The 21,640-nt window shown below is 46.0% G+C and overlaps 1 long non-coding RNA gene across 2 annotated transcripts in view; it reads right to left on the bottom strand.

Annotated features, from left to right (window-relative positions):
• LOC137306845 (uncharacterized) overlaps nt 1–21,640 on the bottom strand; it is a 39,310-nt gene that overhangs the window by 5,413 nt on the left and 12,257 nt on the right. For both annotated transcript variants that reach the window (XR_010958941.1, XR_010958942.1), the window contains one exon: nt 15,350–15,426. This is a non-coding gene — a long non-coding RNA (uncharacterized lncRNA). The remainder of the gene's footprint in view (nt 1–15,349; nt 15,427–21,640) is intronic.

Raw genomic sequence — 21,640 nt, 5'->3', positions numbered from 1 at the left:
TAATATTTTATGATTCTATGAACTGGACACTAATTCTCTAATATTTGGAAATATAACCACATATTACAGTTAATGTATATGTGACAAAGGATATTGTAGCAAAAGTTATCATTATATTTTTGCCAGTAGAAGGCTTTTCATGGTTATTGACTGTTTAATTTGATCTGCTAATTACTAGAATCACTTTCTACTGCTGCTAACATATACAATAATACTTCAGCTATTTTTTTAAGTAAACTAACTGAAAAAAATCTGCTTCAATACTCGCTTTTTTAAAAACCAAGGGAAAAATTTATTAAGTTGGACAATTTGTCGTAAAATCATAGGCCCATAATGTCCTGAAATTTCCTGTCAGACAATTTGTCTTATAAATCAGCATTTATCACACTCTAAGGCTTTTACTTCGCGAACGTGGGCCATTAAAGGATGATTAACCATGGAGATATGAGACAAAGAGGATAAAGCTACTAACGTTCACAACCAATTAAGAGAAACATGCTACACTGAACAGAGATTAGCGGCTCGATATTAGGAGGGAGGCGGGTTGGCAGCAGGGGGTCGACTGGGCGCGTGGGTAACGCGCCCAATGAATTTGGGGTGCTCCGCACACAATCGCAGCCTTATTGAAGGCACTTACCTTGGCTTCCGGGTTTCACGCTGGAAAGCTGCGCAGTGGGCGGACTGCGCACCCGCATCACAGACTGTCAGCTGGAGGAGCCCTATTTAAAGGGGAAGTCCTCCACTGACTGATGCTGCAGAAAGGAGCCAAAATTACAGCATGGAGCAGGCCAGGGGGAAGGCTGCTCCCAGGTTTAATGATGCCTCACTCCAGGTCCTACTGGATGGGGTGAGGAGGAGGGGGAGGACAGAGATCTTCTCCCCGGCAGATGGGAGGAAGTGGCCTGCCTCTGCTACAAAGAAGGCCTGGCTCGAGGTGGCAGAGGAGGTCACCAGCACCACCAACATATCACGCACCTGCACACAGTGCAGGAGGCGCTTCAATGATCTAACTAGGTCAGCCGAAGTGAGTACACTTACTCATTCCCCTACACTCCGTCTGCCACATCACAGCCCCCACCCCACATCTCCTTCTGCACTGCCAACACTACTCTATCACATCACTCCTCACACCCACTCAAAGCTCATCCTCATCTTACCTGCACTTACTCACCTCGCCAGTACTTATCCCACCGCTACCACTCAACCCAATCCTCATACAATCTCATGGCTCTATCTCATACTCACCCTCTCATGCATCTCTTCCACGGTCAGCCTCACTCAACCTGCCACTACCTGTGCTGCAGCCACAGGGCATGCATCACATATGTGCAGTAGGAAGCGTAAGGCAAACGTGTCGTGAGCATGAAGGGGATGCACAAGGGTGTTTGAGGGTTTGTCATGGTTTTTACTTATATTTAATTTCTGATCAACTCACATAACATATTATATTATCACCACTACTGCCACGTCTTTGCGAATCTTGTCTGGTTTGTGCAATAATGCCCTTTCCTGAGGATCACAATGAAGACCCACAACTGATGCCACCCATTGTGTCACTGCAGTGTGGGTGTAGGTGTATTTGCAGGGCTCTTTTGTGCAGACGACTGAGAGACGTCGGCGATGTCCCCGATGGCATCCTGGAAGGATGTGGAGGAGAAGTTGTTGAGGGCAGTGGTGACTTTGACAGCGACAGGTAAGAAGATGGTGCTCGGGCCAGCCGGGAGCAGCTCGGCATGAAGGAGGCTGCAGATGTCCACGACTACATGTCGAGTGACTCTGAGCCTCCGTGTGCACTGCTGCTCAGAGAGGTCCAGGAAGCTGAGCCTCGGTCTGTCGACCCTGTGAAGAGGGTAGTGCCTTCTGCGATCCATCTCTCTCTGCAGTTGCCCTCCCTCCACAGTCACAGCACTGTGTTGTGGAGCTCCACTTGTCAGAGGAGGCCGGCGTGGCCGGTGAGGCTGGTGATGCTGTTCGCCCTCCGAGGAGGTCATGACTGCAGCTACGGCGACCCCGATCTGGAAGATGTACATCTGAGGGGGTCCGCAAGGTAGGTAAATGTGTCTGCACACTGGGGTTGAGGTTCCAAGTTGGTGAATTTTATTGTTAGGAGGAGGGTGGTGGAGGCCAAACTTTGTCCAAAGTGACAGAGTGGCCTCCTGCAATGAGTGAGGGTCTCAACCCCCATCTGTCAAATGGACCTTTGCAGCTGCCACAGGCTGGTGGCTGCAACACGTCCATTTCAACTGGGAGTGTTTCCCCCAGTACGGGAAACACTATCAGTTTCGATGAAAATCGCACCCCTCCTAAAATATCTTACAAATCAGGTCTGCTAACGACCTGAAGTATCCAATTAATTGATTTAAGTGGGATCCCGCCAGCTTTAATTGCCGGTGGGAGTCCTGCATGCGGGGGGCTGCGGCGCATCTAAGCACGTCACTGGGGAACCCGGAAGTGGGCGGGTTGGAGCTGGGCTCCGGGCTCCGGACCCACCCTGGGAATCCCCAATTTTCGGAGCCCCCCCCCTGCCACGAACGCACCCGCTCGGACGTCCGAAAATCGAGCCCTATATATTATATAAATGAAAATGGGGGAAAAGCCCACGTATGAATTAAATTAACCTATCCTGCAACAGAAGTCTTTATCTTACAGTTATGTGTAGTACCAGCTAACTGATTCTGTCCTGTGCTCTTTGTTAAATTATTCCATCTGCCACCTCCTATTCAAAATATCGTTACCTTACTCTCGAGATTGCTACAAGTTCTGATTCCGAAGTAACTCAATTTAGAAAATTTGATTTGTTTAATATTTGCAGCTTTGTAATTTGCACCTTTGTTTTGATTTACATTTACATTTGTCTTGTTGTCTCTAAATGTGGCGTGAGAATTCCTTTGGTTGCTATGTGTAGCAACTTTGTAAATACATAAGGATGTGTTCACAATTTTGCCAGAGGAAATCTTAAGAAATATATTTATGATGTTGTTACACATAATGAGTAACCCCATTCATAGTTATTTGTGCAAAGAGTAACATTTAACTGCAGTACTATTATATTAATTATCATAATAGAATTGTAATTATATATGGTTCTAGAGCAATATTAATTATTTGATATGCAGGAATATGGTTTTATCTACTTATTCATACCTTTATTTGTCTTTAAGAAGCTTCCCTTAAATGCTATTTTGGAAGTACTTAATATTGGTGACTGCACAGGTAGCTTCATTGAGTTCTTGCTCCACTGCTCAAAATAGTGTGCAGAATCTAATCAGACTTCTAAGAGTATCCATTCCTCATTAGCCAGGGCAGGTGATTTAAATTCTATGTAAAATATATTTAAACCGCTCCAGGGAAAAATTGAGGTAGTGAACTTGTCAGATATTAAGAGATTGGTGCCATCAAATTGTCTGCCTTTTTAGTTTTTTCAAACAAAATTGAAATGCAAATATCATATTAAAAAGCCAGTCAAAAATAATTGATTCACTCTCTAGTTTTCTTTTGGAATGTGATTAGTTTTCTAATTTGCAGTTTTGTTGCTCACTTTCACCCAACACACACAATAGTTTCTTACTATTAGCTGCTTCTTTTGAAAACCATAAAAATAGCAAATTACAGGAAGTGTAAAAAGCAGTTTTTTTCTTTCTTTTATAATAGTTTCTTTTTTAGACCCAATAAGTAAGACATTATATATTAGAGGAAATGGTATCTGATTTAGAAAAAATGTACAGTTCAATACATCATTTTTGTATGGTATTAACTTCCCCTTTTAAATGTGTAAAAGAGACTGTATAATGACATAGATCCTAATTTCAACTGTAATGAATGTAGGTGTGGATAACTAATGTGTCAATGGATCAAGTGACATCCAAAATGCATTGTAGAAGAAACTAGGTATAGAAGAAGATATAGAATTTACCTCTTTAAATGCTCTAATATACAACATTCAAAATGTTGCATGATAGTGCACTTAACATAATAATAAATGTTTGACCATGTAAGGGATAATTAGAAATAACATTCAGTTATCACATTTACAAGAATAAGAATACAAAGAAGCGTGATGAAAAGATAGATATTTCTGACTGTTCCTTCAACAATTAGAATAAAAGGAAACCCTTGTGGTAGAATTTAGGGATAGCATTTAATCTCTCTCTCACTCTCTCCCCCTTTCTCTCCCTGTCACTCTCTCTCTCTCTGTTTCCACACTAATAGTTAATTGGTAGTAAGAAATATAAAAGTTAGCAGCCTTTATTTTCCATCATAGCAACTAACATAGGGTCTTGTTCAATGCATATACACACACAAATTATTTTTTTATATTTCAAAGTAAACTTTATTCATAAAATTTGTAAAGGTACATACAATGCAATTCAAGTCACACTTCAAACAGTTCAATACAGATCATACAATTTGCAATGGAACATACAATAGAAATCAACGGTCTCGGTACAATCAATAGTTACGCACCATACATCGTAAATACAGTTCATGGCACCCTAGGGTGCCTCATTGCGTTACAGTCATTACCAGTTACAGATACAGTACATTTCATTACATTCATTTATCATTTTACAATCTATCCGAGGGGGTTTTTCCTTGATTCCCGCCGGGAGGGCTCTAAACGGTGGCTTTTCCCCATAGAGCCTTTGCATAGGCCGCACCTCACTTCAGTGCGTCCCGCAGCATGAAGTCCTGCACCTTGGAGTGTGCCAGTTGGCAACACTCGGTCGTGGACAGCTCCTTCAGCTGGAAGACCGGCATGTTTCGGGTGGACCAAAGGGCCTCCTTCACCAAGTTGATGATCTTCCAGCTGCAAATGATATCTGTCTCAGTGTGAGTCCTGGGGAACAGCCCCTATTGAGCACAGTGTCCTGGGTTACCGAACTGTTTGGGATGAACCGGGACAGATGCCAATGCATCTCTCTCCACACCCTCTGTGCAAAGGGGCAGCCCATCAGGAGGTGGAAAACGGTCTCCTCCCCGCCACAGCCTCGAGGGCAGCTCCTGGTGGCACTGAGGTTCCGTGCGAGAAGGAAGGACCGCACTGGAAGGGCCTTTCTCACCACCGTCCAGGGTACATCCTGGTGCCTGTTGGTCAGTTCTGGCGATGAGTCGTTCTGCCAAATGGCCTCGACCGTTTGGTCGGGAAAGGATCCGATCGAGTCCACCCTCTCAGTTCCCTGCGGGACTCCGAGAACATTTTATGTCAACCACTGTCTGGTGGCCTTGTGGTCGAAGGGGTTCCTCCTCAGGAACTTCTCCAGCTGGGACAGGTGGGGTGGGGGGGGTGGATGGCCCAGCTGGACGGGATGTCCTGCGCCTGCTCGGCCAGTGTGGCCAGACCCAGCCTTCTCAGTGTGTTGGACTGGTAGAAACCCAGCACGTAATGACACTTGGTGTTTGCGTACTGGGGCTCTACACATATCCTGAGGCAGCCACACACAAAGGTGGCCATCAGGTTCAGGGCGGCGTTTGGGACGCCCTTCCCCCCTTTGTCTGGGTCTTGTATGTGGTGACCCTGTGGACGTGTTCTGCCTTGGACCTCCAGACAAAGTGCAAGATAGCTCGGGTGACTGACGGCGGAGTTGTGAGGAATGGGCCAGACCCTGGCCACGTAGAGCAACACCGTGAGCACCTCGCACCTTATCACTAGGTTCCTGTTGGTTATGGAGAGGGATCGTCCCACCCACATGCTAAGCTTTTTTATGGCCTTGGTGATCCGCTTCTCCCTGTTCTTTGTGCGGGCCAGGGACCCCCCCAAACCAGATCCCCAGCACCTCAGGTAGTCGGACCTGACGGTGAAGGGGACAAAGGATCGGATCTCCTACCTGCCAAAAAACACGGCCTCGCTTTTATTTCGGTTCACTCTGGCCCCCGAGGCCAGCTCGAAATGGTTGCAGATGCCAATCAGCGTGTGGACCAACTGCTGGTCAGAGCAGAAGACGGTGATGTCATCCATGTACAGGGGGGCCTTAACCTGAGAACCTCCACTACCTGGAATCGTCATCTACCTGATACCTGCGTCCTTACTGATGGACGCGGCAAATGGCTCGATACAACACTCGAACAAGACAATGGAGAGAGGACAGCCTTGCCTGACTCCAGATCTGATCGGAAAGCTCCCCGACTCCCACCCCATTGATTAGGACTGCATTATGGATGACCGCATGGAGCAGTTGGATCCAATCGCGGATTCCCTCTCAAAACCCATTTTGGAGAGCAAGTCCATCATGTATGTGTGGGATATTCTGTCAAAGGCCTTCTCCTGGTCCAGGCTGATGAGGCAGGTGTTCACCCCCCCCCCCCCCCCCCACCGTCCTGCACGTGGACGATCATATTACTGAGCAGCGCAAGGCTATCAGAGATCTTCCTGCCGGGTACAGCGCAGGTCTGATCGAGGTGGATCACTTGCTCCAGAGCAGATTTGAGCCTGTTGGCGATGACCTTAGACAGAATCTTGTAGTTGACATTTAGCAAGGAAATGGCTCGCCAATTTCTGATTTCTTCCCTCTCCCCTTTCCATTTGTAGATGAGGGTGATGATGCCTTTCCTCATGGACTCTGACATGCTGTCTGCCAGAAGCATACCCCCGTACACTTCCAGTAGGTCTGGGCCTATCCAGTCCCACAGAGCCAAGTACAGCTCAACCTGTAAGCCATCGCTTCTGGGAGTTCTACTCTTCTCAAAGGACCGGACAGCCTTTGTCAGCTCATCCAAGGTCAGTGGCCGATCCACGCTCTCCCACCCACTGTCCTTTAAGACCTCCGTGATAGTTAACAAGAAGGACTGGGAGGCCGTGCTGTTTGTGGGCTTTGCGTCATACAGCCCAGCACAAAAGGATTTTCTGACTCTCAGTATGTCGGTCTGCGAGGACATCATCGAGCCGTCTCCCTTTTTCAGGCTGCTGATCACAGAGGTCTCTCTGTGCAGCTTCTGGGAGAAGAAGCACGAGCACTTCTCGCCCTGCTCCATGAAGCGGACTCTGGACTGGAAGATGATGTTTGAGGCCCAGGAGGCAAAGAGCGAGGCCTGCTGGCCTTTCACCTCTCGGAGCTTCTCCCTGACTGCAGCTGGAGTTGTCACACTTCCCTCTGTCGCTCTCTCACCTTCTGAACACCTTTGAGGATGAAGAACCTCTTGACGTTGGCCTTGATCACTTCCCATCAGTGCACCATCGAGTCGAAGAGGGGTTTCACGGTCCGCCAACCTATATAATCCCTCTTTAGTTCCTCAATGTTCTCCGGGGGTCAACAGTCTCACGTTCAGCTTCCATATCCCCGTGCCTGCCCTCTGATCCTCCTGCGATTGACAGTCGGCCAGCAGGAGGCAGTGGTCAGAGAAGAACACCGGCTGGACATCGGTGGATCTGACCTTGAGCGTTGGGGACACAAAGCAAAGTCTAACCTGGAACGGATGGACCTGTCTGGCCTGGACCAGGTGTATCATTGTGGTGTTCCATTTGTAGGGTTGCTGGAGATGTTGCAAAGCTTTGCGTTTTCACCGCCGCTATCAGGAGTTTGGACGTGATGTCCAGTATACCGCCACCCCTGCTGGATCGTCCAGCTTCATCGATGATGCTGTTGAAGTCTCCATAAGAACGATGGGTCTGGAGGTTGCCAGCATTATGGGGAGGAGCCCGAAGACATCCAGCCACTCGCTTCTGAGGGGTGGGGCGTACACATTGATCAGTCGGAGCGAGGCGTTCTTGGACACAACGTCTGCAACAAGCAGGCAGCCCCACACCACACAAAACACACAAATTAATTTTTTAAAATTTCAAAATAAACTTTATTCATAAAATTTGTAAAGGTACATACAATGCAATTCAAGTCATGCTTCAAACAATACAATACAGGTCATACAATTTGCAGCGGTACATACAGTACTGTTCAACAGCCTCATTGCATTACAGTTGTTACCGGTTACCGATACAATACATTTCATTCCATTCATTTATCATTTTACATTTCTGCCCGAGAGGAATTTTCCCTGATTCCAGCCCCTCGGTATACAATGGCAGGAGGGCTCTAAACGGTGGCCTTTCCCCATACAGCCTTTGCATAGGTCTCACCTCGCTTCAGTGCGTCCCGCAGCACGTACTCCTGGACCTTGGAGTGTGCCAGATGGCAACACTCGGTCGTGGACAGCTCTATCAGCTGGAAGACCAGCATGTTTCAGGCGGACCAAAGGGCCTCCTTCACCGAGTTGATGGTCTCCCAGCCGCAGGTGATATCTGTCTTGGTGTGCGTCCCCGGGAACAGCCCGTAGCGCACAGCATCCTGTGTTACCAAACTGCTCGGGATGAACCGGGACAGATACCAGCGCATCTCTCTCCACACCCTCTGCGCAAAATGGCAGCCCATCAAGAGGTGGACGATGGTCTCCTCCCAACCACAGCCTCGAAGGCAGCTCGCGGTGGGGCTGAGGTTCCGTGCGTGCCGGAAGGACCGCACTGGGAGGGCCCTTCTCACCACCATCCAGGCTACATCCTGGTGCCTGTTAGTCAGTTCCGGCGACGAGACTTTCCACCAAAGGCCTCGACCGTCTGGTCGGAGAAGAAACTGATTGAATCCATTCTCTCAGTTCCTTGCAGGACTTTGAGAATGTTTCGTGTTAACCACTGTCTGATGGCCTTGTGGTCAAAGAGGTTCCTCCTCAGGAACTTCTCCACCTGAGACAGGTGTGGGGGGGAATGCTGCAGCTGGACGGGATGTCTTCCACCTGCTCAGCCAGCGTGGCCAGACCCAGCCTTCTCAGTGTGTTGGACAGGTAGAAACCCAGCAAATTAATTTTTTTTTCAAAAAAATATACTTTATTCATAAAATTTGCAGCAATACATACAATACAGTTGTCATATCACATTCCAAACGTACACAATACAGATTATACAATTTGCAGGTTACATCAAGTACAGTTCAATGAACACATTGTACATAATTACAGTAGGAAAGATAAGCATTGTGGTCTCTCAGGACTTTAGTGCAGATATACTTTCTACATTCTACTGACCTGTCCTTGAAAAGCACTTTTTATGTGATTCTTAACAAGTTTATGCATCCACCAAAGGGTTTGTGAAAAATGAAATTGATATAATTTCCGTTACTATTCCAAATTCTAGTGTAAACTAATTTATAATGGAAGACAAAATGAAGGTGCAGAAAGCTCAAAGTGTCATATATCATTATCTTGCTGCTAATTAAAAACAAAACCAATGAGCTTCTACATCAGGCAGTCTTTCATCTTTTAATTCAGCTAAATCAGTGTTGGGTTTGACAATTTCAAGAGGATTATTTGCGTAATATATTGGATCAAAAGTCACCGAATACGCAAAGAACCTATGGATTCAATTTTTCACTTGCATCACGAGAAAGGAGAAAATTCCAGCCTAACCAAATGGGAAATGGAATTGTTATACTGGTAAATGTACGAACATAGGAAAAGAAGGGGCTGGAAAAGACTATCAAGCCTGTCATGCCTGCTCCATCTAGACATGTGCAGCCATGCACACCATCAACCCACCATCTAGTTATGCAATCTCCTGAAGAGGAAAAAACAATGATGGCCAATCCAGGAGAAATCCTGGGAAATTCCCCACTAAATCTCCAAGGCAATCAAGCAAAGCTCAAGGAGACCGAGGTAGCCCATAGTTCCTTATAATTGCAAATACGTTTTAACCTTTCTTTTGTAACTGGAAATGGCCTCTTCATTCAGGAAACTGTCATGTTCCCTTTTAAATGACTGCAGTGAATTCGTACCATCACATGTTCAGGTCATCTGTTCCTGTTGGCAATAATTCTCAGCAAAAGGAAATACTTCCTAGCATCTAACCTAGCTCTTTGCCTACTTATTTTATATGCATGTTTTCTCGTCCTACTATCTCTATCCATCTCATAGATTAGCTGGTAAAGTATAGTGTTCTTCTGAGGAAGGCAGAAAGAAAGGCATTGGGGACAGATATATTGGTGACAATTGCTCTAGGCAGGGTCTGAAAGATGTCAGCAATGTGGAAGATGAGCATTATGGTTACTTTCACTGACACTGGGAGTGTGTAAATTATATGAGCAGTATACTCAATTCCTCATGCAGGTCATATAGCTTTTGCTTGTTAAACTTAGTATTTGAAAACAGTATGGGCTCGATTTTAAAAGGCTGGGGGGATGGTAGTAGGGGGTCAATGGGCACGCGTCAAACCCGACTAATAAAAACTTACCATTCTCCACGCAATCACGAATTGGCAGCCATTAATCTTGTTTCCACGTTTGCCGTCCGAAAGCTGCGTAGTGGGCGGACTGCGCACCCACATGACAGGCTGTCAGCTGGAGCGTCTGGATTTAAACGGCCATTGCTCCAGTGGATTTTGCTGGAGCAAAGAGCAAGAAGACCCAATGGAGCAGCACAGGGGCAAGGCTGCTCCAAAATTTAATGATGCTTCACTTCAGGTGCTACTGGCCGGGGTGAGGAGGAGGAGGGAACTATTTTAACCGGCCGACAGGAGGAAGTGCCCTGCTTCTGCCACCAAGAAGGTCTGGCTCGAGGTGGCAGAGGAGGTCACCAGCAGGAGCAACATATCCCATACCTGCGTCCAGTGCAGGAAGCGTTTCAATGACCTAACTAGGTCAGCAAAAGTGAGTATACTTACTGATTCCCCTACATTCCGTGTTGTACATCACCCCCACCCCCCCAACTCATTCTGCACTGCCAAGACTACTCCATCACATCACTCCTCACACCCACTTAAGGCTCACCCTCAACTTACCTTCACTTCCTGAGCACTTCCTCACCTCCCCATTTGTGACCCTACCACCATCACTCACCCCAATCCTCATCCAATGTGATGGCTCTGTCTCATACTCACCCTCTGATGCACCTCTTTCATGGTCAGCCTCACCCAAAGCAACGCATTCATCGGTTGGCCATTTCACCCTCACTCACTCACATGTCTGTACTTTCTTCCCTTCTAGTTGGAGCGAGCTCAGAATGCATGCGAGAGGTCGAGGACTGGAGGGGGGCCTCCACAAATAGTGGTCCTTACTGAGGCGGAGGAGGAGACCCTGTAGATCAGCCACACCCTCGAGTGTCTGTCCGTCAGGGACGGCGAGACTGGCACCCCACAAACGTCTGGTGACACAACTTTAACATTCATCACACACAACATGAATTGATGTTAACAATGTTTGCCATGTTGAACATCTCAGTATGCTAATCAAAACATAACACATCTGTGATGCTTAATATTGCCTTCTGTTCTCTTATAGGCCCTTCAATGACCGCAGTGAAGGCAGAGGGCCGCTCCTCAGAGGACCTGCCAGCCTCTGAGGGCGCACCATCACATCTTAGCGGGCCATCCACCAACGCAGATATTCATACCTCAGTCGGTCCTTGTAGTCAGTTAGTTGGGTTGGCACCTGGTGAATCACCACACACAAATGAGCACGAGCAGACATTGGTGGCAGAGGCAGCTGTGGAGAGTCCACATCGGTGGGCGCACTCCTCTCCAGGCTCTGGTCAGCTGGACAGAGATGCTGAATCCAGAGGGCCATCCTTTAAGAGGAGAATGATCGAGAGACAGCAACACATTTGAGGGGTACTGGAACAGGTGCCACGCGCACTCTCCACAGAAACTCAGAGGATGGAGGAGTCCAACTCCTGCATTAGTGGAATGGTGGCAGAGGTACAGGAGGGAATCTCTGAAATAGTGTCACAGGGACGTGAGCAACTGCCTGAGATAGTGTCGCACGTAACTGCGGAAATTTTTGAGATAGTGTCGTAGGTAAGTACAGGAATGTCTGCGATGGAGAGAAGGCTAGCCTCCATTGAGCTTCAAACATGGCTCACAAATGACTCCATTCAGGCCCTGACAATGGCCGTATGGACTCACAGTGAACAACATTCTACCGCCTTAAACAGACAGACAGAAACTTTACAGCTGGACTTTCAAGGCATCATACACGTCCTCCAAATTGTTCTCCAGCAGGGTGGTAGAAGTGATGTGGGCCTGGTCCAGGAGAGGGATGATGGCGAAAGGGGACATGGAAGTGCTGACACCACTCAAAGCGCTCCCACGTCTCACCCGTTGCCCCCCTCTCAACCAGTACCTAAAATGTTGCCTCCTCTCCAGGTGGCAGCCCCTGCACAGCCCCTGCACAGGTGCAGGTGGAGCAATCTTTGGAGGGGCCCTTGCGGGCTCCAAATCCCAAAGGGCATAGGCCGACAGCATCTAAGAATTCCGGCCATGGACATGAGCAACCTGCCACTACATCTGCTGCAGCCACAGGGGATGCACCACGTAGAAGTGGTAGGAAGAGAAAGGTTAAGGAATTGTGATCACGAAGGGTATGCACAAGGGTTTCTGACAGACTGACATGTTTTCCATTTATATTTGGTTTCTGTTAAAGTCCATTAAATGTTATAATTCTCACCACTACTGCCTCATCTTACCCATTCTTGACTGGCTTTTGTGATAGCGCCCTTTCATGTGCTTCACCATGAACGGCGACACTTGTTGCCACCCAGTGGGTCACTTTACAGTAGGTGTATGTGTAGTTGCAGAACTGTTTTGTGCAGGGAGGGGGTGGTCGGGGGGGGGGGGGGGTGCTGGTGTTGGCGCTGGTCTTTCCAGGTGGTATGAGGCCTGGACTCTTCTCACTTTCTGATCTTATGAGAACCATTCACATATGAGTGACTTCCTGGCCTCACGAGCAGCCAGGTGAGCCGCTGCTTTGCCCATGGGTTCATCCTCCTCCTCCTTCTCCTCCTGCTCCTCCTCAATGTGGATGGCAGATGTGGATGGTGGATGAGTGGATGCGGCCTCCTCAACCAGTACCCCTCTCTGTTGCGCCATGTTGTGCAAGACACAACCCACTCTCGCTGGTGCATATTGAAGTGTTCGCCCAGAACCATCAAGGCACTGAAATCGCATCTTGAGCAGCCATATCACATGTTCAATTGTAGACCTGCTGGCGATGTGGCTGTCGTTATATCGATGCTGTTGCTTCGTGATGGTGTTCCTCATAGGTGTCATGAGCCACGTGTGCAGGGTGTATCCCTAGTCCTCGAAAAGCCAGCTCTTAAGGGTGTTCAGTGCGTGGAAGAGACCTGGGATGTTGGATTCCCTCAGAATGAATGAATCTTGGCAGCTGCCAGGAAATCTGGCGCACACGTGAAGAAATCTTTTGCAGTGGACATTAACGAGCTGAGCATTGACGGAGTGATACCCCTTTCTGTTGATGAACAGTCCTGGCTCGTGTGGATGTGCTCGGATTGCTATATGGGTATAATCGATTGCATCCTGTACCTGTGGGAAGCCAGCCACAGAGTGGAATCCCACTGCCCTCTCCATCTGGCTGAGGTTGTCCATGGAGAAGCTGACGTATTGCCAACAAGCCGTCAGTGACCTGCCTTATGCACTTTTGTGCAGATGACTGAGAGACCCCAGCAATGGCACCGGTGGCACCCTGGAATGATCCGGAGGCGAAGAAGTTGAGGCCAGTGGTCACTTTAATAGCGACGGGTAATGAGGTGCCGCCAGGCCCAGCTGAGAACAGCTCAGCACAAAGGAGGCTGCAGATGTCTGCGACCACCTGGTGACTCACTCTCAGCCTCAGTATGCACTGCTCCTCAGAGAGGTCCAGGAAGCTGAGCCTCGGTCTGTGGACCCTCTGATGAGGGCAGTGCCTCCTGCGACGTTGCTCCCTCTATTGTTCTCCTCTGTGCTCTTGTGCAGGTGCCTGTGTTGTGGAGCTACAAGTGACGGAAGTGCACACCGTGCCTGGCGAGGATGGTGATGTTGCTTGTCCTCGGATGTAGTGGTGAATGCAGCCATCGCGCGCCCCATCCTGATGGTGTCAGTTTGAGGGGGTCCAAAATGTTGGTAAATATGTGTAAACAGAATAATTCTGAGTGGAAACCAAGAATTTTCAGTCTAAACACAAAGATCTCCCAGCCAAAAGTTTGTCTGAGAGAACTGAGTGCCCTGCTGCAATAACTCACCTTTTATCCCCATCTGTCAAACAGGAATTTAACTGTCCAAATGGCTGCTGGCTGAAACACAACTCGTTCACCATGGTGTGTTTCACACAGCACGGGAAACATGCTGAGGTAGCGTTGAAATTGCTTGCCTTCATACCTAATTGTATTTTTGGATTTTTAAATGAAGTTAACTAGTTGAATTGATGCTTTAAATATCATCCTGCCGGCTTTATTTGCGGGTTTGGGAACAGCGCGTGGACCCAGATGACTCTAGGTCGTGCGTGTTCTTAGCCGTGTTGGAGCCGAGATTTCTGCCCGCTCCTGAAACACAAGATTTTCTTTGCTGCCCCACCCCCAATGCACCCGCAGATTTCTTTTAAAATCGTGCCCTGTATGTCACACCAATCAATAAAACTAATACATCTGTAAATCTTGAGTGATGACACTCTCATGCTAAAGCTTTGTATGCATGATTTTCATTTACCTAGTGTATTGTGGAACCAATAACATTCGTAAGGTCATACAGCACACTATAAAAGCCATTTTTTACTCCACTGTTACTGATGACTAAGTTGACATGATGTCAAGACTGTAATGAAAGATTAGGTTCAAAGGATCTGAGTGGTGATTGTAAATTGCTTTAGTTTTAATGTAGACTCAAGGCTATAGAATCCCACAACTTTTCATTTTTTTTTTCAAATTCAGGAGCACGCCATGATGAGTCCTCAAAACAATGGGGGTAATTGTAACCCCCAAGGACGGGTGGGTTGTGGGCAAGTGGGAAGGTAAAAATTCTAAAAATGTAAAACCCGACTCCAACTTGCCTCCAACCCGCCTATTTCCTGTTTTAATAGAGGCGGGTCGAGGGGTGGGAGACCAATCCGCTCTCAAGAGGCGGGTTGGTCAGTAAAATCTTTTATTGAGGCTACGTCCCTACATATTAATTGCTTTTTTATTTTTAACTCCTGGTGGCCGGAATTCCTGGGGCTTGTGCTTCTTCCCAGATAAAAGAAGGCGAGAAGGGCAAGATCAACAGGTCTTTGTTGCAGTGCTTGTGGGCCAAGAGGAGCAAGAGTGTTTCCTCCAGGTCTAACAAGCTTACTTGCCACGATCCGACACTAGCGATTGGCCGACCCCGCCCCCCCCACGACGTCTGACCACCACCCATGTCTCTGACCCCCCTGCCCCTGCGATGTCCGACCCGCCTGATGTCCACCCCCACCACCGATGTCCAACCCTGCTGATGTCTGACCTCCCGATGACCGACCCCCCACCGATGTCCGCCTCCCCGATATCCGACCACCCCCCCCCAATGACTGCCCCCCGCCCATGTTCGTCCTCCCCCCTCAATGTCCGGCTCCAAACCCCCCAACGTCCAATTTACCTGGCATCCGCTCCCCGGCTGCTTTCCCATCCGACTGCCAGCCAGCCTGTCAATCTGGCTATCGCGCGGGAAACCTGCTGAAAAGTGTAAAAAATGTCCTGATGTTAAAATCAGCAGGATGTCTGGGATACCCATACTTCCAAGTTTCCCATACAGAAATCCTCCCCCACCCCACCCCACACCACTCCTTCCACGGCTTGGAGTAAAAATCCAGGCCAATGTGTTTAATGTAGAAGCTATAATATTATAAAAGGTGTGATACTGACCAACAGTGAGTAAATTTCAATGCCATCCTGAACTTGATGCAATATAAAATTTATCAAATTTTCACCTCACTATGTTTTTCTACAACCTGCATAAGTTTCATTAAAATCTATTTCTTTGTCCACACCTTCAATCTCCTTAACTCTTCTCGTAAACCCTGCTTTATGTCCATTACTCAACCCACTTTGTGAAGCACCTTGCAATATTTTGCAACATTAAAGGCACTATATATGTGCGAGTTATTTTGTCCAAATTAAACCATTCAAATCACAGGAGCTTGCCATTACTGTCTAATGGCACAGAGCAATACCCTCTGATGTGCATTCCAAGGTGGCAACAAATCCAAGGATTGACATAAAATAATAAGACAATGTGAAGATTTATAAGGAAAGACTTTCCGAGTTCTCGACCATGGCGAGGTACCATGCCCGCCAATACATATCGAAAAATTGTGGGCACCTTGCCACCTTCTGTCCACTGGTTCCAATGGGCAGAAAATCATGAACAGTGCACCTGAGGTTTCCTGATATACTGTCAGTGGGTGAAGCTCCTCTTCAAGGATGAGAACTCAGAAAATCTACCTTGTAATGTCATCTCAACCTTTCCATATATTACTGCTTTTAACAGTGGTTTTGAACAACATTGAAAAGAAGCCAACCTTTTTACATGGGCTCAGAATTCACTGAAACAGCGATATTGGTGACGAACACCATAAGTTAGACTGAGTGTGCCCTGATCCTTCAGTGGTGAATTTACAGCACAATTTGCTGGAAAAATAATTAGAATAAATAGCAGCAAGCATAGCGGTGATCAGGAGCGGCAAGGCCAATGGCCAAAGTAAAATCCTACTGCGACGTAATGCTACTCGGGCCCGTATGTGTTTAAAATAGATGTTTGAAGGTTGAACTAAATGGCCAGAAACAAGCATAAATTCAAATTATGGAGAGCTGATACTTCTTAAGGACTGTATATATCTGCCAGGTTATTTAATTAATTGGAACAGTTTGCCTTCCCATTGACGTTGTACAAACCACACAGAAACCGGAGGCTTTTAGTCTTCGGCTGTTCAAGCAGTCTGTAACCCCATGCTATTTTTGATTTACAACTTGGATTTTAATAAGGCATAAAAGGGCACATTGTGATCATTTATGACCACATTCACATTGTATAGGAATAACGATCCAAATTATAAATTAAAGTGTTACACTCTGATGGTAGTTTATCACTAGGAACCGGTAACCTACTCCCACTAGATATCTATCATTTCTGTTGTTTTGCATCTGGCACCAGTGACCCTAAACACTGTCAGAACAGCACCACTGAATAATAATAAAAAAGACCGAATTTGGGCAACACAATTAGTTCATAACTTAAGCAATAAACTTCGATTTCTGTGATTGCACTAAACATTCTGAGCCCACCAGCGCCATTTTGTAATGGTCTAAGTGGCTGTGGCGATCACAGTGCCATTAATGCAGCAAACTCGATCTCGCCATTGATTTTAAGGGGGGGGGGAACCTATGATAATCCAGGAAATTATGGCGTGGTGTACGTAATGGCATAAATCACTCACGCCATAATTTCCTGGAATTTCTGCACCATAATAATGGCTTACGCGTAGATGCGTCGTTACAATGGTGCATGTTTTCAGCAAATTCAGGCCCATAATGTGTGTTCATTCTTTTAGCATCAAAAGTTCAAACACATTCATCCTCTATATCTCAGCCAGGATCTTACCAAATGAATGACAGGGTTACCTGTAGGACTAGACCCCGTCTGCTGGATGCATAAGTAATTCATTGTACAGGCTCACTGCGACACAACTCGGTTTACCTGTTAAACTAGATTTAAAATTTAAAAAGTGTGATTGTTTTTTATTTTCAAGACTCTAGGTTGAGTGTTTAAATGCTCACCACAGGCTCACCTCCACTTTCTCACAGGCAACTAAGGATGGACAATAAATGCTAGCCTGGCCAGCAATGCCCACAACCCGAAAATGATTTAAAAAAAAAAAAAAATTGTTATTCCTTTTTATGTTCAGGCTTTGTACAGAACAAGGGCCAAAGAAGCACATTAAAGTCACTTTGCGTGTAAATATGTGTAACATTTTACTTATAATATTTCTATACCTTGAATACTTTACGTAATTTTGCATTTTATTCACAGTTAAGAAAGAATGAAATGAATCTCATTTATAATTAATTATCCCTTCTTATTAAACTATTTAACTAAAATGAAAAGAACTCAAATTATGAGACCAATTTAAAAGAGGATGGAAAAGGCCAACGGCCCCATCAAGCCCTCCCTATTGAGACATGGTGCAAGCACATAAGCCTTTGACCCATTCCCTAACCATGCGACCTCCTGGGAGAGGCAAAAATCCTGCTGCCGAGTCAGAAAAAACTCTGGGAAATTCCAGAGCAAATTCCAATACAGCAGATTGCAGTAGCCCTGATCCATTTGAGGAGACTGTCAATGATGATTTCAGTCCTTAGAGTTCTAAGTTGTGAAATGAAGCCAGCAGAGCTCAACTTGTGTTCACTGGAGAAAAGCAGATTGAGGGAAACATGACCTGGGAATTTAAATGCTGAAGAGCATCAACAATGTAAATGCAAGCAGGCTACTTAATCTGAAATGTGATTGCAGGACCAGAATACATAAATACACAAAGCCACAAACCACAAGAGAGTAGAAATTATCTTTTCTATTTCCATCCACCAAGTATTGGATGTGTAGAACAGAGTTCATAACATTTATGTGGGGGCATAGCCTGTCGTAAGTGCCAAGATACACCCACTGGGAACCTCTGCTGACCTTCGTAGACTTTCCAGGGTTGGGGGAGGTTTCTAAATCTGCCTTATAGTGGCAGGCACTCAGGCCAGGGTAATTTGGAGACCCCTGCCCACCAAAGAGGCCACTTTAAAAATAATAAGAAAAAGTTTTGGCCATAAATCTTTGGCGGTCTGCACCAGGATCCTTGACCCCAACTTCTTGGTGAGCCCCACTTCCATCCCAGTTTTCATGGTGTGCCTGGTCTCACTAGGTGTATTTTTGCCAAATCTATACTAGGTCCTATTGAGGGCCGGGAAAGTGAGAATTCCTGACAATGGGAATCGTGTTTGACAAATTTATTAGAGTTTTTTGAGGATGTCACTAGCAGGGTAGATAAAGGGGATCCATTGGATTTAGTATATTTGGATTTTCAAAAAGCATTCAATAAGGTGCCACATAAAAGGTTGTTGCACAAGATAAGGGCTCATGGGGTTGGGGGTAATATATTATCATGGCTAGAGGATTGGTTAAAGGACAGAAAAGAGAGAGTAGGGAAAAACGGGTCATTTTCAGTTTGGCAGGTTGTAACTAGTGGAGTGCCTCAAGGGTCAGTGCTTTGGCCTCAACTATTGACAATCTATATTAATGACATAGATGAAGGGACCGAGTGTAATGTATCCAAGTTTGCTGATGATACAAAGCTAGGTGGGAAAGTAAGCTGTGAGGAGGACACAATGAGTCTGCAAAGGGATATAGACAGGTTAAGTGAGTGGGCAAGAAGGGTGGCAGATGAAGTATAATGTGGGGAAATGTGAGGTTATTCACTTTGGTAGGAAGAATAGAAAAACAGAATATTTTTTAAGATCAGCCATGATCTTATCAAATGGCGGAGCAGGCACGAGGGGCTGAATGGCCTACTCCTGTTCCTATGTTCCTATGTTCCTAAATGGTGAGAAACTATTAAATTTTGGCATTCAGTGAGATTTGGATATCCTCGTACACGAAACACAGAAAGTTAACATGCAGGTACAGCAAGCAATTAGGAAGGCAAATGGCATGTTGGCCTTTATTGCAAGGGGGTTGGAGTACAAGAGTAAGGAAATCTTGTTACAATTGTACAGGACTTTGGTGAGACCACACCTGAAGTATTGTGTACAGTTTTGGTCTCCTTATCTAAGGAAAGATATATTTGCCTTAGAGGCGGTGCAACGAAGATTCACTAGATTAATTCCTGGGATGAGAGGGTTGTCCAAGAAGAGAGTTGAGTAAAATGGGCCTATGCTTGCTGGGGTTTAGAAGAATGAGAGGTGATCTCATTGAAACATATAAGATTCTGAGAGGGCTTGACAGGGTAGGTTATTTACCTTGGCTGGAGAGTCTAGAACTAAGGGACATAGCCTCAGGGTAAGGGGTCAGCCATTTAAGACTGAGATGAAGAGGCATTTCTTCACTCAGAGGGTTGTGAATCTTTGGAATTCTCTATCCCTGAGGGCTGTGGATGCTCTGCCGTTGAGTATATTCAAATCTGAGATCGATAGATTTTTGGACTAGGGAAATCAAGGGATATGGGGATTGGGCAGGAAAGTAGAGTTGAGGTCGAAGATCAGCCATGATCTTATTGAATGGTGGAGCAGGCTTGAGGGGCTGTATGGCCTACTCCTGCTCCTATTTCTTATGTTCTTATTTGGCATCCCGATCTCTGTGATTGCATAGAATTATATAGAAATTTCAACAGGGAAACAGGCCACTTGGTCCAAATAATCTGTGTTGGTATTTATCCTTCACACAGCAAATAGTCTTAATCCCATGTGCCTGCCCTGTACCTGAATTCCTTTATCCCTCTTTCCTTCAACCACTTATCAAACCTAGTCTTAAAAGTTGTCATGGTCTCTGCTTCAATCATCTCCAGCAGAGTATTCCACAACCTCACAACTCTGTGTAAAAAAGTTTCACCTGTGCTGTGTCCTAAATCTCTTACATTTAATCTTTTATCTATGTCCCTGAACATTGGAAACAGTCTGTTTCTTTCTAACCTGTCCCATCCCTTCATAATTTTAAATATTGCTGTCAAATTATCTCTTAATCTCCTCTGTTTACCCAGAAACTTCTTTACCTAGAGAGTGGTTAGAATGTGGAACTTGCTACCATATGGCAGTAGTTGAGGCAAATAAATCAGATATATTTAAGGAAGCTAGATAATTACATGAGGGAAATAGGAATATAAGGTTATGCAGATAGGGTTAGATGAAGTAAGGTAGGAAGAGGCTGGTATGGAGTATAAACACTGGCATAAACCAGTTGGGCTGAATGGCCTGTTTCTATGCTGTAAATTCTATGTAATTCTACGTTCTAATAAAATCAGCCCCCATTTTTCAATCCTTTCTTTGTATTTGTATTTCCTCATACTTAGTAAATCTGATGCGTAGGCTTCAAGGAGCTCCTGAAACATTTACCTGAGGAAGGAGGAAGTCTCCGAAAGCTTGTGAATTTAAAATAAAATTGCTGGACTATAACTTGGTGTTGTAAAATTGTTTACAATTAGTAAATCTGAACTGTTATGTTCTCCTATCATGCAAACCTCTGTTTGGGCATCATTACATTTTGGAATCCATGCTCTGCTGCCGAATGTGCTGAGGAGTGAGACTGCCAGAGCCTGCAGCAAAGGTCAAAGACCCCATTTCTTATCGCGTGGACAGAATCATCTAAATATTCAATGCGGGGGGCCTGTTCTGGCAAAATAGAGGCGCCTGCCCTGACTGGCATTATCAAAACTGAAGAGGCGCCATGCCCTCCAAAAACAGAGACTGAGGTTGTTATAGCGCTAAAGACATAACGGACAGTTTTTAGTTCTTTGGCCAAAAGCACACCAGGACATATCTTCTAAAGGTAATTGATATCTGGATATCATTTGCCTTTTCTGGGAACCATTCTGGGGCTTTTACTAAGCCCACAATAAAACTCACACCAGCTTTCGGCCTCGGGAGAGGCTAATAAGCAAATTCTCAGAATAGTTTGCGGCTCCCCCAAACACAGTTCCAAATCTTTCCGCTAACATACGCAGGGCAAGTGGAAGACTTCTACCATCAGAATTTAGGCCACATTATACATGAGGCAGAGACCCAGTGGATCCAAGTCCTGCCCCATATTCAGCAGCCTCCAGGTGATCAGCCTGCTCTACGTATTCCCTGGCCCCCAGAATTTCAGCTGCATAAAACATGGCCCCAAAGCACACTGTACTGTTACGATCTCGGAAAT

This window comes from Heptranchias perlo, chromosome 3, assembly GCF_035084215.1.
Source record: "Heptranchias perlo isolate sHepPer1 chromosome 3, sHepPer1.hap1, whole genome shotgun sequence".
Taxonomy (NCBI): domain Eukaryota; kingdom Metazoa; phylum Chordata; class Chondrichthyes; order Hexanchiformes; family Hexanchidae; genus Heptranchias; species Heptranchias perlo.
The sequence above is the reverse complement of the archived record's forward strand: the minus strand, read 5'-3'. Positions and strand labels throughout refer to the sequence as shown.